Source organism: Microplitis demolitor, chromosome 8 (genome assembly GCF_026212275.2).
Source record: "Microplitis demolitor isolate Queensland-Clemson2020A chromosome 8, iyMicDemo2.1a, whole genome shotgun sequence".
NCBI lineage: Eukaryota > Metazoa > Arthropoda > Insecta > Hymenoptera > Braconidae > Microplitis > Microplitis demolitor.
Window position 1 is genome coordinate 864,011 of NC_068552.1, and position 19,939 is coordinate 883,949.

The 19,939-nt window shown below is 30.0% G+C and overlaps 1 long non-coding RNA gene across 1 annotated transcript; it reads left to right on the top strand.

Moving 5' to 3' along the window:
- The first annotated feature begins 2,068 nt into the window (after positions 1–2,068).
- On the top strand, positions 2,069–19,505 carry LOC103575932 (uncharacterized). Its single transcript, XR_549336.2, has 3 exons — positions 2,069–2,156; positions 2,435–2,795; positions 19,250–19,505. It is a non-coding gene; the product is annotated as an uncharacterized LOC103575932 (long non-coding RNA).
- The last annotated feature ends 434 nt before the right edge of the window (positions 19,506–19,939 follow it).

Consider the following 19,939-nt stretch of genomic DNA (forward strand, 5'->3'; position numbering starts at 1 on the left):
TTCTATTCAAAATCTCCCTTAGCTAGGCCTTATTACCCGCCGGTACCTTATTTGATTTAAATTTCCCTTATTAGGAGACCGAGAAGCAATTGGGACAGGAAATAGATTTAGAAAAAATAATAATAATCAATTGACTCTAAAAAAGACATGACTTATAAGTTTGGAATTTAAGTTTGTTGTTGAGAAAAAATTTAAAAAAATAAGATCTTAAAATATGTAAAAAAAATTAGCATAAACACTGAAAGCAGGTATGATCCGCGTCGGCGTCGTTGGTATCGACGTCTTGAAGTTTGCAAGTGAGTGGGACAACGAAACCTCTAAACTCACTCTATATGCTGGAGTCGTTTCCTTCCCCTTACTTCGAGAACCCCGCGTACTTTCAGTCGCAGTTTCTCAGCTCAACCCTCCTATCCTTGCTCGCTTAGAATCCCACCCTAGGAAACCGAGCAAACTCGAAGCTGCAGCTCTCGCCAACCCACACAAACATGGCGTCGTCGAGGACAAGAGAAGCGCCTTACAACCTTCCGTCCCTTGCTAGACCATTCAACCCTTACGGCCCAATACCTTCCCAACAATGCGTGATTTTGCGAACAGCGGATCTGTATTATTGCTCCAGAGGATTCGAGTAACAACCAAGAAGAGAATAATAACCATTTCTCTAGGTCTCACCATGCCTTATAATGAACCCGATCGACTGTACTTTGTATTATTCAAAATGTATGCAATACTATGCAAATTTTATATACATATATCTACTCAGGGAAAAATGAGATTCAAAAATACATGAAATAGGCTAGACTACCAAACTTTAAAAAAATCACAGCTTTTTTTAATTAGTGTAGTCTATACTTGGAATATTCGTAGTCTAACACAAAAAATAAAAGTCACTTTAAAAACCGAACTGTGTAATTTATAAGAACTATTACTCAGTATAATAAATTTTTTAGTGGTTAATTTTATTTTTACATTCTAGCATAACATTTTCTATCAATCTGTTTATATTTTTTGTAATGCCAGCATAATAAAAATTACTAAGTTATATTTTTCGAGAAAAAAGAGAGAGTGGGAGAGAGAGCTTTGTCTCTCAACAGAAGACTTGACTAGTTTAGTGACATGGCGTAGGATTGTGGAGCCAGGTTTCGAAGTTCATTTTTTTTCCGAGTCCCGGGCGCGATCACTGGACCTCGCAGTTTATTGGCGAGTCCTCTATCCACTTGCTGGCAGGCCTCAAGTGAAATTACATTTTATTTACACGTATTTATCGAGTTGTCGTTTGTTTTATCGAAATATTAAAAACTGTAGTATATAAAGTAACAATCGTTATTCCTTTATAATATTCCGGCGAGGAAAAATGAAAATCATGATGTTCATTTGTATAATTCGTTGCAGCGATACAGTTTCTATAGAGCAGCCAACAAATTTTATTATGCTGGCACTATAATTTTTGTATAAATACTTGTAATATGAATAGCTGAGGTCAAATGAATTTTTACTACTGAGTTATTGAAAAATGAATGTTGGCTGCATCAAATATTAATTGAACCATACATTTATTATCGAATCAGAAATAATTTTTATTTAAATTAAATGAATATAATAAAAAATACTGCAAAGTTTATTGTTCTTAAAATATTAAAAAGTGTAATCATAAGATTACGAATAATAAAAATCAGCCGGTGATAATTTGTAACTTATTCATTTTTTTGAATTTACATTAAAAATTAGAGGCTTAAAAAATTACTATACTAAAATTACAATTACTATCAGATGTCTTTTCATAAAAATTTGTTAAAGTATTTTATTTCGTGAAATATCCGGGCCATTTTTCTCCGTGTAAAATTTTATAATTTAAATAAAATTATTAACATAATGAAAAAGATTTTAGCTCCATCAAATATCTTACGTAGAAGAAAAATGAAAAAAAAATGTGACAAAGTAGCATATTATATGTCTAGACGCTGTACTATATTTAAAACCAGTTTAACTGCAAAGAGGAAGCTGCTATTTCTGGACCACTCGATATTCTCACGCTACTTAACTGACCACCGGTCATTTTGCAAGATACGCTTGACTTTTCAAAAATTATTATTTCTACTTTAAGATCAACTAACGGAGACTCGTCTGACTGGTTCAATGCTACCTATCCTTATCTACGAGTAAGTATTTAGCAAGTGAAATAAATGTTACACTATCGATTAAGTAGAGTAACATTAATAGTAAAATAAAATTCTAAAAATTTAAACTAAACTAACTTTTTTATTTCATGTATTTAAAAAATTTTTTCCCGCTAATTAAAATTCAAAATTACCAGATATCAGAAAATTCCAAAGTTTTCAAAATTAATAACTCTGACCCAAAGATAAGAACAAAAAGAAGTTAACGATAAAATTTCATGTAATAAATTGACAATTTTTTGGTTTTTTTTTTTTTTTAGAAGGCGATTTTAATATGAAAGTAAAGTGGACACACAAAAGTAGCTTACTAGTGAAAAAGTTGTTAGATCACTGAATGTTCTCACGAAATCTTCTTCTGGTCATCTCCCTAGTCTATGAATATTGCGGAGCAAAATGAGAAAAGAAATAAAAAGAAGAATTTCTGGATGCTAAATTTTACCGTGAGACTTGGAACTGGTTTAAAAAATTGCGAGTGACCAAAGTGATCGTCTCTTCAGCAGTCTTAGGGATGCTGCATCAAGAGCAGCATCCCTAAATTTTTATATAAATTTTCTCATAAATTCAAAATTTTTTTTTGCAAAAACGGAAACTTATTTTTTGACATCGGCTGCAGTTTTCCAGGTAAATTTTAATTTCAAATTTTCGCGGGATACAATTTTGTTTTCAGTACACAGTTGAGTTTTGTGTTAAATTTAACACTCAAATCGGCTAGACAATTTTTTGTGTTAATTTAACAAATTAAGCTTGTGTTAAACAATAACACAAAATTATGTTAAATAATTTAATACACGGTTGTTGACTTGGACATTTTTGGAGAAACAACAAAGTGTTAAATTTAGTTAAACAATGTGTTAAATCTATATTTTTTTGGCTTCAATTTGCTAGAACGTCGAAAAATAACATAAGTATTTTGCAAAAAAGTAAACAGGAGTAAATTTGATTTAAACTTTGTGTTAATTTAACATATGTATAGTGTTAAATTTTAATAACTATGTTATAAATATTCCTGATTAAGCGGATAGAAGCGTTACTAAAATCAAACACTGTGTGTTAATTTTACCTAGAAAAAATGTCCTAGTTAACAACCGTGTGTTAAACAACATAAAATTTGTGTTATTGTTTAACACAAACATAATATATTGAATTAACACAAAAATTTAGGACGTAACTTGTGTTAAATTTAACACAAAATTTCAAGAATTGTTTTGTGAAAATCAAGAGTATTTTTAACATATTTGTGTTAATTTGAGAGTAAAATTTAAAAAGTGTTAATTTTAAATAAAATGAAATTTTTGTGTGTTAAAAAATAAATCGATCAACGCCGGTCGATCAAGACAGTGTGTTGAATTAACATTTTCAAGTTTTAATTTAACACTTTGATGAATCGTTTTTTACTGTGCACGGTGTTAAAAAATTAACATTAACAAGACAATAACAGTGTGTTAAATTAATACTCGACAGTATTAAAAATTTAACACTCTTTTACACTTTGATAAATCATTTTTTACTATGTATTGTGTTAAATAATTAACACAAATAAGATGTCAGTGTCAAATTAACACTTAAGTGTTAAAAATTTAACACTCGATTTTTTTACACTTTGATGAATCTTTCTTTACTGTGTACTGTGTTAAATAATTAACACAAACAAGATAATATCAGTGGTAAATTAACACTTAAGTGTTAAAAATTTAACACTCGATTTTTTTACAATTGATGAATCTTTCTTTACTGTTTACTGTGTTAAATAATTAACACAAACAAGATAATATCAGTGGTAAATTAACACTTAAGTGTTAAAAATTTAACACTTGTTTTTTTTACAATTTGATAAATTCTTTTTTACTGTGTACTGTGTTAGATATTTAAAACAAATAAGATAATAACAGTGTTAAATTAACACTCGAGTGTTAAAATTTAACACTTCTTTTTTTTTTAATTTTGATAAATCTTATTTTACTGTGTACTGTGTTAAACAATTAACACAAAAAATTTACTCATCTACTTTTCCTTCACAAATTTCACACGAAATTTCCAACTGTGTGTAAAATATATACTTTTTAAGCATAAACTTTTATCTTATGTATAAAATCTTAGGTTGACACGAAAGTTTAATATAAATTACTCAGTACCACGTGACAACCGGGTTGAATAATGTGGATAAGTGTAACAATATCCCGTTGTACCGTTAAATGGATATATTATTAGACATAACACTAGCGTCAATTTTAATACCCTACCTTTACTTTAGAATATTATATCGTGTAACTTTGAAGCTGAAATTATTGATTTAATATTCTCGGAAGTTAAGCTTAGAGTTTACATATAGGACAGATCGTCTCCGTTCTCTATATACATTATTTTATCCACTTGTAAGCCAACACACAATGACGTCGGTCAAAATTCAGATCTTCAAAGCCGGTTTATCACCTAAAAGAAGTTATTTAACATTAATCAAGTTTCATTTTATTATTTAACGTTGCTGCACCTCCTCATCTTGGCATTATTATTATTAACAAAATGATGTCAATAATAAACTTTAGACCACTACTTCTAAGAGTAATAAATAGTTTTCATTACGTCAACAAATTAAACTATATATATGTATATATATGCCTTCTTGTTAAAATTTTACGGGAGCAAATAACATTGCAGCATTACGTAAAAGTAAATGACCTGTATACACCCACTTGATTGGTATACCCGAGAGCTGTGTTTCGAGTGACTAGAGTTGAGTGGAAACTACGAGAAGCCAGTGATTACGTCGATCGTCGAAAGAACAAACTCTGGATTGGATTAAACACCTCTTTCTCCGCTTCCTCGTCTTGCCGCCTTTAACATTGAGTTTGTAGTCTCGCTTTTACTCCATACTATTTCCATTTACCTGTTTTCTCACCACACAGTTTACCGTTAAGTTCCCAACTTGTCGTCGTATACCAAACGGTTCTACCCGTGTATTAAAGTGACAACACCAATGCTAGAATCTTTTTATTTTTTATTTCATACCGACGAAATTACCTACACTGTAATAAAAAAATGTGATGTTGGAAATTATTTTGATCGTGCAGAGTTGGAATTAAGTCACGCCTGTAAAGACATTATTTTATAGAATCGTCTTCTTATAATTAGCTAATTGGAATTTTGATTTAACAGATGAATATTCTGTTGATTATAACTTTGCAGTTTACTGATGGAATTTAGAACCAATAGAAACATTGTCTCATGTTATTTTCAAACCACGACTGGAGTTAAATGTATCATCAAAAGCCTTAATACCGCGACCTTACACCGGTTTTGAAGTAAGATACCCGCAGGTAATAAAGCCTAAGTTACAGAAATGATATTTAAAATAACCGCCTCCGCTAAAGGCTACTCTAGTAGAAATTTATCTGATGATTCATCTCTAACACCAATTTTATTAAGTATAGTTAAACTATTCCAGTTTGTTTAACCCGTAGGTCTTATAGAAGCTGAAGTTAGCGGCAAAAATAAGTAGCGGCCACGCAAAAAATTACTGGCCGCTACTTCTTACGGCCACTTGCTTCAGTTTTATGTAGGCCTTATTATCCTATCGTAGTAAAGTAAGGCCTATTCGTATGGTTTTTGTAAAAGTATAATTTTTTGTTTGTTTATGGTAAAAATTACCATTTCTTCATTACATTTTATGGCTAATTGAAATAAAGATTAATGATACACAGATAATTAAATGCAATATTTTCGATTCTATTCAAAATCTCCCTTAACTAGGTCTTATTACCCGCCATGTCCTTACATCATATTTTAAGTCTTTTCTTGTAAAAAAAAAAAGTTTTTATTTCTTTCAACTTTTATCGGGTATTAGATCCAGTTTCATAGATTGATATATCATAATTTTCAAAAAAATTATCTGTAACCTCAAAACTTCAACCCCGGTTTTTAAGAAAATATGTATATATAGATGCGTATATATATAGTAAGTGAAACTGGCTTGGTATCTATTCTCCTTAATTCCCGCGAACTAAGATGGCCGACAAACCACACGGGTACTCGAGTTCTATTAGAGCAAACGGTCGTCGTAGTTGAACCCCCTATAGGAAGAACCAGCGGGAAGGAGAGAACGAGAGAGAAAGAGAAACAGAAAATGGTACTATGGTCCCCTTGGATTGGAGTGTAGTCTCTATAACGCTTGGGTGAGGATAATTTTCTCAATTTCGCAGTTTCTCCCGAGGGGTCGGTTGTTAAGGGCTCGAAGTGAGATTCCCTGGGTCGTCGTCGTCGTGGGTGGCTGGGTGGGATTTCTGGCTGGATGTTCAAGGAACGAAAGAGAGAGAGAGAGAGAGAGACGGAGAGTTAAAAGGCTTGCTAAAGGTTAGAGCATAAGATAGTTTGATAGGCTTGGTTGCCAGGAGACCTCTAGAGAAAGCCTTAGTCCAAGCTCGAACACTAATGCCCTGGAAAGCTCGTCTCTTGCATCCTGCACTCATACTCCTATTGCTAACACCACTCCCTCCCTCTTACTTTATCAGCTCTCTCTTACTTTGCTCCCTATCTTTGTCTGTGAAGTACACTACCTATATATGCACTAGATATAACTTATGTATGTATATCTATCGAACTGGGAATATATACGCGAGTACAAAGTAAACGGAATTGGCGCTGATGCGATAGTGCACTATCAAAATATATATCCATATACTTGTATATACATGTATATAAATTTGTAGCAGTTGCTTACGTATCGATAAAGATAATACTCCACCGTTCGTGCGCTTTCCCGGTTTATTTTATAATCGGCCAAATGACCTTCTATTATTTGCATTAGTATTTATCTTATCGAAAATTAAAACTCATTATTTGTGACAAATTTAATATGACAAGTACACGCTGAAAATTTTAGTTAAAATTTCCCGAAAATTATACCTGTATGAAGATAACACATATGGTCAAAATATATAATAAATATCAAAAAATATATGTGACCGATTTAACTATATTTTTTTTTATATTAAAAAATATAATATGCATCATATACGAGTCCATATTTGTTAGCATATATAAAATATATGTCAATCATATACAAAAAATATATTTTCATCATATATGAAAATATATATTCTTGTCATATACAAAAACTATATTTTTATCATACATAAAAATATATATTTCTATCATATACGAAAAATATATTCTGATCATATCTAAAAACATATATTTATATTGTGTATGGAAAAAAAAGTTTCTTATTCGCATGACCCACTCTAATTAAATTAGATCTAAATTTTAATATATTCTTTAAATTGCAGATAAAATTCTCGAAATTAGTTAATTTTAAGCGAATATATAATATACCCATATATATATACATACACCGAATAAGATATATGCTTAAATATAACAAAGAAAATATATAATGCCATATATAATATAAATGATATACTACCATATATTTCATTTCATATAAAAATTTTATATTTTTCGAATATAAAAGGAAATATATCAATATAATATATTATAAAGTGAATGTAAATGTATATATGGCTTAATATAAAAAACATATAAGTTACATATATGGAATACATATATTTACTACTGTATATAATTTTATATTAAATCAGCGACAATCTCTATATGATTTTTTATAATATATCACATATTTTTTGTTGCAAACATATATGATTTTATATATTTTAACTATATATTATTTTTTCATACGGGTAACACAGACAATTTTAACGGAGTCAGGTAACGGGGGGGGGGGGTCTGTTACAACACTCAAAAAGTAAAGTGAAGGAAACTTATAACGGGTAGCCTGTATTTTCAAAATTTCCGTAAAATTCTCTGATTGTAGAAGAGGAATAGTAGTTTCGATAAAAAAAATAAAAGTAAAGTATTAAAGTATTAAATTACACTTAAAATAAGATAATGTATTTAAATATATGTAAATAGTGTAAAGAAGAATGGATAGATAACACTATATAATATTACTAATATCAAAATATCTTTATAAATTATTTTTTACGACGGTAATCGAGAAAGTTTAGTTTGACTTTATTGCAAATACAACCTGTACAAAGGTATACAAGACACTCATCCATGACGTAGTTGCACTTTAGTACATTGCTGAGCTCTCAAGAGATACACGTTCAAACGGTTTTATTCATATACATAGCGACCTATAAAGAATATATATACATCTATGCATATAAATATATATATGTGTGAATGTATTTCTATGTATGCATATGTGTCTGTTTTGCACGATGAGAGAAGTACGTATAAGGTAGATACTCTAGTGGCCAATGGCTGGACGGCTGCTATTCCGTATAGAATAGTTTTACCGATAAGACCCACCGTGTTTAACAGCCTCGAGCTAAAGCACCCGACCTGAGTGCTCTCTCTCTTTCTCCTATTTGAGTTTCTTTCTCTTCCTCTTATGATCCTTCTCTTACTATGAATCCTAGATGCAACTCGAGTTGTCTACCATGAAATCTCCCAGTATCCATAAGCTACCATCTAAAAATACAACAAAAACTCACTAAAATGTACATAAGACTATTTCAGGATTCAAATGAAAACCCTAAGATAAATAAAAATCGCATTTGTAAATGAAAAAAACATTCGTTGTAGATATCTGAATTTATTTAGATAAATTGTGAAAAGATAGGCAATAAGGAAAAATGAGATTCAGAAATACATGAAATAGGCTAGACTACCAAACTTTAAAAAAATCACAGCTTTTTTTAATTAGTGTAGTCTATACTTGGAATATTCGTAGTCTAGCACAAAAAATAAAAATCACTTTAAAAACTGAGCTGTGTAATTTATAAGAACTATTACTCAGTATAATAAATTTTACAGTGGTTAATTTTATTTTTACATTCTAGCATAACATTTTCTATCGTCTGTTTATATTTTTTGTAATGCCAGCATAATAAAAATTACTAAGTTATATTTCTCGAGAAAAAAGAGAGAGTGGGAGAGAGAGCTTTGTCTCTCAACAGAAGACTTGACTAGTTTAGTGACATGGCGTAGGATTGAGGAGCCAGGTTTCGAAGTTCATTTTTTTTCCGAGTCCCGGGCGCGATCACTGGACCTCGCAGTTTGATGGCGAGTCCTCTTTCCACTTGCTGGCAGTCCTCAAGTTAAATTACATTTTATTTACACGTATTTATCGAATTGTCGTTTGTTTTATCGAAATATTAAAAACTGTAGTATATAAAGTAACAATCGTTATTCCTTTATAATATTCCGGCGAGGAAAAATGAAAATCATGATGTTCATTTGTATAATTCGTTGCAGCGATACAGTTTCTATAGAGCAGCCAACAAATTTTATTATGCTGGCACTATAATTTTTGTATAAATACTTGTAATATGAATAGCTGAGGTCAAATGAATTTTTACTACTGAGTTATTGAAAAATGAATGTTGGCTGCATCAAATATTAATTGAACCATACATTTATTATCGAATCAGAAATAATTTTTATTTAAATTAAATGAATATAATAAAAAAACTGCAAAGTTTATTGCTCTTAAAATATTAAAAAGTGTAATCATAAAATTACGAATAATAAAAATCACCCGATCATAATTAGTAACTTATTCATTTTTTTGAATTTACATCAAAAATTAGAGACTTAAAAAATTACTATGCTAGCATTACAGTTACTATTATCAGATATCTTATAGAAATTTGTTATAGTATTATTCCGTGAAATTTTCTTCGGGTTGTTCTCGTATTAAGTAGAGAAGTACAAGTTTAGACAGACCGTGAAAAAAGTAGCTAAGAAATTTTGAAGAGAACAGAAGAAAGCTATAGCAGTGGATCAATAGAAGAGACTAGTTGATATGTATATTCAAGTAAGGGTAGTGGAGGAGATCCGGCAGAGTAAGAGGGTGGATAAAAGGTGTAAAAATCTTAGACCCCCTCTTGGATGCCTGTGGAGGGAGAACTGACCAACAGAGTGGGGTAACCTTAGACAAGAGGCGTGGTCTTGGCATCGTCTATATTATCTCACCGTTTCTCGGAGCACCCTCACACCTTCTCTACTCCATTTTTCAGGAGATGCGCAAGCACACCAGCAATCCTTATGAGGGTAAGCAGCTTCTGCCCACCACAAAGACAAAGACGAAGACACTGAATAGCACACGAGTAATATCCTTAAGTTATCTCCCAACTTGCCCTCGATTTTTATTTTTTCACCTTTTTACGTTTCTTTGTTTTCTCTCCCTTCTACTCGATCGACCCACAAGTTCACTCATCCCTGATTAAACTGTACGCTTAACAAATCCCGCGATATCGCACGGAATTACTTACAATACTGACGTCCGCTCACGCCCGGGCTACTCTAGAGCTTTTTTATCGACGGCGACGACGCCAAAGCTTTAGGAGAAAATAATATGAGCAACGTGCTTTTTTTTTTAACGCGCATGCGGCTCAAGAGGGTCGTTGACCAACACAAATACACTTTAACAATTGTGGTGGGGCTATTACCATTCCAAGTAAATAAACTTTAGTGCGAGCGAAAGTGAATTTATAAAGAGGACAAAAAAAGGAAAAAGGAAAGAATTGAAAATCGATGACCTGATAAGCAAAAGCGAAAGTATACACATTCATACTAATTTTTTTTATTTTTAAATCACCGCGCAATAAATGTTCTATTTTAAGAATTCGATTATTTTAAACCATTTCCTTATGGGAGGGGGGGGGGTACTTAAGGAAATAGTAAATTTTTCTTCTATTGTAAATTAATAAGAAATAAAATCAACTGATCCCGCATGAAAATATCATATATGGCAAACATATATTAAAAAATATATGTTACAGAAACAAATATATGTGACAATATATGAAATCATATATAGAACTATATATAGATTTTGGCCGATTTTATTATATTTTTATATATGTTTTCTCGTATATGATTTCATATATTTTCATATAACTTCAATATATTATTTATATATTTGAAAACTTATAATTTTAATATATTTAAAAATTAATGTTATTTATATATGGAAACAAATAAGAATACATATATAATTCATCATTATATAGCACGATATATGTACCATGTATTTAACTTTATAAATTTTTGTATATTTTTCGATATATAGAACCATATAAATCTCTCCATATATGTGAGAATAAATGAAATCAATTCTTTTCTGTCTTTCTCTCTCTGTTATAAGATTCAAACATTGTGTTCACAATATATCTGTGTGCTAGCTTACAAATTTACATATATAATTATCAATATATGTAATACATATATGCGCTAACTTATAAGTTTACATATATGATTATAAATATATATAATACATGTATTAACTTATAAACTAACGTATATAATTAATTATATTAAAACTTACTATATTATATATAAGAAAATATATATCGTTTTTGGCCACTTATATGGTCCCATATTGATTATATATTTTTCCATATATATTTATCATATATAGTATTTTCATGCGGGATTTCATACTATTGAAAAAATTCAAAATGATGCTCAGTTATATTTACAGTAAAAAAATGTTTTTCATAAAATTTGAAGGGTACACAAAAAATGATGCTCAAAATTTTAAAAGTTTGTTGTTTATTTTCGATTAAAAATTAGTATATTCGATCCTAATATAAAACCAGAATCATTATATATATTACAAAATGGCTATTATTTATATTAAAATTTGATACACAGAAGAGCGAAATTTGTAATTTCATATATTAAAATTAATATGAAAAAGAATTGATAAATTGCTATCTAGTTATTGCTATTCAAATAAACAGAAAAATTTAAAAAATGAGGAACCGAAAAATTAGTAAACGTACATATTAATATATAAAGATCTAGTATACGAATTTTTCATTTTATTATTTACCACTTATTCGATATATGTATATAATAAATTAATTTATAATAACGAATAAATAACATTTTATATTAATTATTAGTCAATGGGATAGAATTTATAAAATAAGAGTTAAAAATTTTCGGTATTTTTATGAGCAACAAAATCAGTATCTAGTATACTAATTTTTCATTTTATTATTTACCACTTATTCGATTTATGTATATTGTAAATTAATTTATAATGATGAATTAATGATATTTTAAGCTAATAATTGATCAGTGATATCGAATTTATAAAAAAAAACTTTGTAACTTTTGGAATTTCCGGCTGGAAAAATCAGTATCTAAGATACCAATTCTTAATTTGAATCATTACTTTTTGATAGATTATGCCATGAATTAATAAACTTTCCCTAATAAGTCACTTATACCTAAAAGTAATAATATTTTACTTTTTGAAATAATTGATAGTAGTTTTTAGGAATCTACAAAAATTAATAAACTACTTTGTATTTAGCACATAAAAGTACTAATTATTGATAACAGGTTCAACTTTTTCCTATTATGTATTAATTATCAATATTCTGTTTTTTCCGTGTGCTTTACATTCTGAAATTACTCCACAAATTTCTTAAGCCCACTCCCCCTCCCCTAATCATCGATTAAGTAGTTAAAAATGTTCAATATCATTTGTTGCTCATTGATCAAAATTATAACCAGTAGCACTGAATAGTGTCAAAAAGCAGTTACATCGTATGAAAATTATACCGATGGATAATTTACACCATTATTTCACACTACACCATGTAAAGTTCTCAGGGGCCATTTGTACACCAAAATTTCTTACAGTAGCTGATGGCTTTCTGAGGAAATAAATTTTTTCATGTTTTTAGATACGCCAATTTGTCTAGCCTTTCCCAATTGCATGTGGTTCGATAAATCAGACTCGATAAATTTGATAAAAAGTATTCTCTAATATAAGAGCTGTTTATAGATCCATTAAAAAGTCGTTAGAACGCCGTTGGGTTGTAGAGTTTCTAGAAATAGTTGGAGGTTGAGGTCATAAGAAACACAGCTTTGTTTGAGCGGATAACCCTGGGACATAAGAACTCGACGTAAGGGGGGTAGAAGAGACGACAGCTGAGGAGAGGTCAAGAAGGCTGAGGCGAGAGAGGGTAGTTCTCATGGTACTAAGTTGTATTGATCCTAGGTTGCACAGAGGGTGGAAAACCAGGCAGCCAGGGATAGTACGTGTTCTTAATCGCCAAGTGACCGCCCTACCTCTCCTACTTTCAGTTCCCACCCTCAAGCAAAGGCGACCGTGTTTCCACAGGTTTCTCTTTTCATTCCGCGGCTTCCCTCTACCTCGTTCTCTCTTTCCTGCTGTCTTTATCTATCTTACCCTATGCAACTCTCAAACTTATTGTGTATGTGGATGTAGGCGTACTAACACACCCTACTCTACCCACTATCCCCTCAAGCGTTTCTAGTTTCCGAGCTAGACCAAAGGGTTGTTTGCAAATTATCTTTTAAGAAAAGTTAAGAAAATTTTCTTAATTTTCAAACCGAATTTTTTTTTCATTAACTTAAATTATAAACTTTTATTTGTAACCGTCAATTACATCGACAGAACTATTAAGTCTGACTTGACAGTAATTGATTTGCCAGAATCAGGTTATACTGAATTTAAATTTTCGCTCCAGCTCTCATCATTCAGCCGGATTTCACATGGGATAAAATTTATCTCACGCACTTTTAACCCTCACTTTTGTATTCAGTTCTCCGTTTCAAATGATCAAAATCAAAACAGCATCTCTTTCATCTTAAATTTCTTAGCCAGTTCTACCGGTTTTTTTTTAAATTACTTTTAGAATGGAACCTGTAAAAGTTATTTATTAAACTTGGTTGCATTTAGAAGATTATTTAAAGATATTATACGTTATAGGTTTCTTCGTTGTGTAAAAATTCAGTTTAATAAATTTTGTTCTAGTTATGATTAAGGTAGACAAAAATTTTCTGTACGTAAGTATCATGCATAATGATACGAAGGAAATAATGTCATTACTCAGGACGACATTGACATAGGAGAAGAGAGGTATAACCAGATGGCAATGACCAACTCTACGTAGGCGAATGCAATTTGAAGAAGAGAGAGAGAAAGAGAGAGAGAGATAGAGATAGAGGGATTTTCACGAAATACCAGGATCCAGTATAGTCTCAGTTGAATTATGCTTGTATTTCCCGTCAGCACATCCGATGATGTCTACGGTAATGTAACTGAAATGTATGAACATTTCGTTGTAGTACATGCTTGTTGGCTGTGCATACAGACACTCTTCGCTCTCTATCTCTCTTAAACACATGTCACCCAGAAGTATGCTACAAGTTAACGTGAGAAGGTATTTGTGCTACACAATTTATTTCCGAGCATATCCGTGAAGTTCTGAATACATCCATATCCTTCTGTCCCTTCCATATATTCCATCTTCAAATTTTACATATAAACAGTGAATCATTGCTTCAATTTACATTGCAATTTCTAATTGTTGATAAATTTTACCGTCATCCCAAATTATAGTCATTGTGCCGTAATTCGATTATGGAGATGAGGGGCAAAATTATGTACTCGGAAAAAACAGAATATTGAAAATTAATACATAATTGTAAAAAGTGTAATCTGTTATCAATAATTAGTACTTTTATGTGCTTAATGCAAAATAGTTTACTAATTTTTGTAGATTCCGAAAAACTATCAATTATTTCAAAAAGTAAAATATTATTACTTTTAGGTATAAGTGACTTATTAGTGAAAGTTTATTAATTTATGACATAATCTATCAAAAAGTAATGATTCAAATTAAGAATTGCTATCTTAGATACTGATTTTTACGGCCGGAAATTGCAAAAGTTACAAACTTTTATTTTATAAATTCGATATCACTGATCAATTTTTAGCTTGAAATATCATTTATTCATCATTATAAATTAATTTACAATATACATAAATGGAATAAGTGGTAAATAATAAAATGAAAAATTAGTATACTAGATACTGATTTTGTTGCTCATAAAAATACCCAAAATTTTTAACTCTTATTTTATAAATTCTATCCCATTGACTAATAATTAATATAAAATGTTATTTATTCGTTATTATAAATTAATTTATTATATACATATATCGAATAAGTCGTAAATAATAAAATGAAAAATTCGTATACTAGATCTTTATATATTAATATGGACGTTTACTAATTTTTCGGTTCCTCATTTTTAAAATTTTTCTGTTTATTTGAATAGTAATAACTAGATACCAATTTATCAATTCTTTTTCATATTAATTTTAATATACGAAATTACAAATTTCGCTCTTCTGTGTATCAAATTTTAATATGAATAACAGCGATTTTGTAATATATATAATGATCCTGCTTTGATATCAGTATCAAATATACAAACTTTAAGTCAAAAATAAACTACAATTAAAATTTTGAGTATTATTTTTTCCGTATGGAGTAAATTACTAATGCAAAGTTTGGTCTTTCATATTTTGGCGGTCGCGTGACATAAATCTCACCTTTAAAAACCAAAATTAGCTGTCAATAATAAAAATAAAAAATAAAATAATAGACAGAAATGCTGAAGTCTCCAAATGATTTCCGAATCAATTTGGTACTCTCCAGCATTAACTTCCGTCACTAAAATTTCTCCAATTACCTAGCAAGATGGATTCATAACTCGATTGTTGGCGTGACGATCCTCTCCATTCTCGTTATCCATCCTCGTCTAAATTTAAACTCGTATCTCTAATATCTGCAATAGCATTGAAAATCAGTTGGACACAAGTACAGAAACAGATAAGAGTGGGGCTGGCATTTTCATCAAGTTCCTCAGAACCGACGGTACATATCTATATATATATATATCTTTATATATATAGGAGAAAATGACTCACGTTTCTACTAGTACTGAGATACACCTGAATGCCATCCCGTGGATGAGCTTCAGCCAACAACGTACAGCAAGCCAACCCGGCAAAAGCGATTAATTACTTTGAGCAATTTGCTCACCAACTCCACTCAACTCGTAGACCAACGCTATTCTCATTTCACTGAGCGGGGATGACTATGCCGAACCATCTCTCTTTCTTTCCCCATCCTATCCCTTTTCCTCTGTCTCTCTCACTCTCTTCCTCTTTACTATTTTCGACCCACACATTTTGAGCTTTTCTTCGTGTGCTTTCTCACTATGCCCACAAACCGGGAACACAAGACCGGAAGGGTGTCCAAGGCTTGTGTAACTTTAACGACCAAATCGTATACATATATACACATTTTGCAACAATGTTGATATACAGAAGAAGAAGGGGCAAAACGGAGTACTTAAGGAAATAGTAAATTTTCGCGAACTCTAAAGCGTCGCATTTTTTTTTTTATGATTTCGAAGTGAACAGAAAAAATTTTCATTTTTTGCGGGAAAAATGGGTAGACATTAGTCATCAATTTGATGATAATTTCCGAGATTTTTGATATTTTAAATTGTTCTATAAATATTTAATACCCCGTATGAAAAAACAATATATGGTTAAAATATATAAAATCATATATGTTTGCAATAAAAAATATGTGATATATTATAAAAATATATATAGAGATTTTCGCCGATTTAATATAAAATTATATACGGTAGTAAATATATGTCTTCCATACATGCAACTTATATGTTTTTTATATTAAGCCATATATACATTTACATTTACCTTATAATATATTGTATTGATATATTTCCTTTTATATTCAAAAAATATAAAATTTTTATATGAAATGAAATATATAGTAGTATATAATTTATATTATATATGGCACCATATATTTTCTTTGTTATATTTAAGCATATATTTTATTCGGTGTATATATATGTATATGGGTATATTATATATTCGCTTCAAATTAACTAATTTCGAGAATTTTATCTGCATTTTAAAAAGTATATTAAAATTTAGATCTAATTTAATTGGAGTCGGTCATACGAATAAGAAACTTTTTTTTCCATGCACAATATAAATATATGTTTTTATATATGATCAGAATATATTTTTCGTATATGATAGAAATATATATTTTTATGTATGATAAAAATATAGTTTTTGTATATGACAAGAATATATATTTTCATATATGATGAAAATATATTTTTTGTATATGATTGACATATATATTTTATATATGCTAAACATATACGGACTCATATATCATGAATATTATATTTCTTAATATCAAAAAATATATCAGAAAATATAGTTAAATTCGCCACATATATTTTCTGATATTTATCATATTTTTACATACATTTTGACCATATATGTTATTTTCGAGATTTTATAGAAATTTTTACCCTATGAAAAACAAATGAATTCTGTCATGTAAATATTGAGATTAATTAATATAACAAAACTTGAAAATTAATTCGAAGCGCGTATATAGAATCTGACCGCATAACTATACCATTATACGCTTGGGACATATGGGGAAAGTCAATAAAGATAAACCACTACATTTTATTCATGCATATAGATATTTATATTGAAACTAAACTTGGTAATTATATGTCACTTTAATAATGAATTAGTCATAAATCATTAAAATTATGATCATGAATAATCGATACGTGAAATCACGTGAGAATTTTATGTGCCGGAAAAAAATATTTTTTAGCGCGGGAAATATTTTGAATTTTAAATTGACGATAAAAATTTTTGTCTTCAATTCATGCGACTACACAGAAAAAAAAAATTTTGAGTGGAAGTTAATATTTTTTGATTCAAAAAAATGTTTTTGAAATTCCCAATTTTCTCAAATTAAATAAAATCTTTTCTGAGAAAGACAAATTCTCTTGGCTCAAGAAAATCTGACGGGAAAAGAAAATACCGAAAAGAAAATATTTATTTTCTCATTCTTATTACAGCAATCTTAGTAGTATCCGAGTGATGAATATCTTAGGTTTTGTGTATTTTCTTTGGTACATTACTCCAGCTCTCTCGAGTAACTCGCAGCCATCTTTGCTACCCCTTGCTTTTCATTCTAACCCTCACGGTAATTTCCCCTGCTAGTAGCGAGCAGACCACTACCCCATCTTACCCTTCAGCTCATGGTGAATACACCCCTTCTCTTCTCTCAAGTCATCCTGTGCGCTCCACCTCCTATCAATTTACCCCCGTCAAATTCACGCAAGCTAAGAAACGCCCGGAGAAACTTGTACATATTAATATATATTAATGCTATTCTTTTATTTAAATCACACCTAAAATTATTTTGATTGATCGATCAATAATAATCAAACAAACGCGTTAGGAATAAAGAATTTCTTTTCAAAAATTTCTGTTCAAAATAAACACAAAATTTTTAGTAGGACTAGAAAAAAAATTTTTTTTTTATTTTATGGGAACATATAAAAATTTTTTGCGCCAAAAAAATTCTTTTTTTCTGCATACATGTATATATATATATATATATATATAAATGCGGGTTGAAAGTTATAGAACTTAGTGCAGTGTAGAAGCTCAACGATCAATACTAAACAATCTATATATATGTGTATATATATATATATATATATATATATATGAGTATGTTTGTATAAGTATTCAAGAGTATTAGGGAGTACCCGAGTGTACATAGTAAAGGAGGTCAATAAAGAGAAATAGGAGTAGAAACATCCCTAAGGAGCCGATAGTTGCTATCGTAGTGTAGAGAGAGTAACCCTTTCTATCTCTAGTATCCTTTACTGTTTCTATCTACATTGAATGCAAACTCCTGGACCTCTAGAAACTAATAGTAATTCAAATATTATAATACGTTTCTATGAAAAGCGTTTTTACCAATATTTATCAAATATATGTTGAGGTTCTTTAGCAACGTTTATTAAGGTACTTCTACATTCACAGAAGTTCACGGTATTTTTTACGTACTTTATAGAAAAATCACTATAGGAAAAGTAGCTCGATGGTATGGAATTTAGGTAAAGATTACTGATGACGTGTAATTTTTCTAATGCATCCTTTTACTGTAAAATTTTCTGCGTGTAATAGAAAATTAATATAATGAGTTGAGGACAGCAACATTTATTTACATATACAATGCAATGAAAAAGTCAGAAAATGGTGTTTTTGCCTGAGAAAAGGGATGGAAACCCAGAACTACGCACGACGGGGCTTCATTCATGAAAGTGTTTTATTGTTTCAGGCACGACGCGCCACCGGAGGATGAGGGAGACCGGATAATAACAACGGGAGGAACCGGAAGGCATAAACTCAACGTAAAAGTGTCCGAGCATTTTAAATATTCGGGCATTTTCTCATCATGTTCTTCGCTGAATTATCGAAATGTCATCCGATAAACAGAAAATTTTTTACATTAGTCACTATTAGGACCAGGATTTTAGCTTTGATTTAAAAATAACAAAAATTTGAATCATTCATTATGAATCTTAATTTTGGAAGTACGGCGGAAATATTGATCGTATAAAAAAATTTTTCAGACAAAAATTGTAGGAAATTTAATTTTTCAGAGAAAATGTCTCTTATCATTTTTTTATACGACCAATATTTTCACCGTAATTTCAAAATCAAGATTTTCATAATCAACCAAATTTTGAATCATTCATTATGAATCTTAATTTTAGAATTACGGCGGAAATATTGATCGTATAAGTAAATTTTTCAAACAAAAGTTGTAGGAAATTTAATTTTCCAGAGAAAATGTCTCTTATCATTTTTTTATACGACCCATATCTTCACCGTAATTTCAAATTTAAGATTTTCATAATTAACCAAATTTTGAATCATTCATTATGAATCTTAATTTTAGAATTACGGCGGAAATATTGATCGTATAAATAAATTTTTCAAACAAAAGTTGTAGGAAATTTAATTT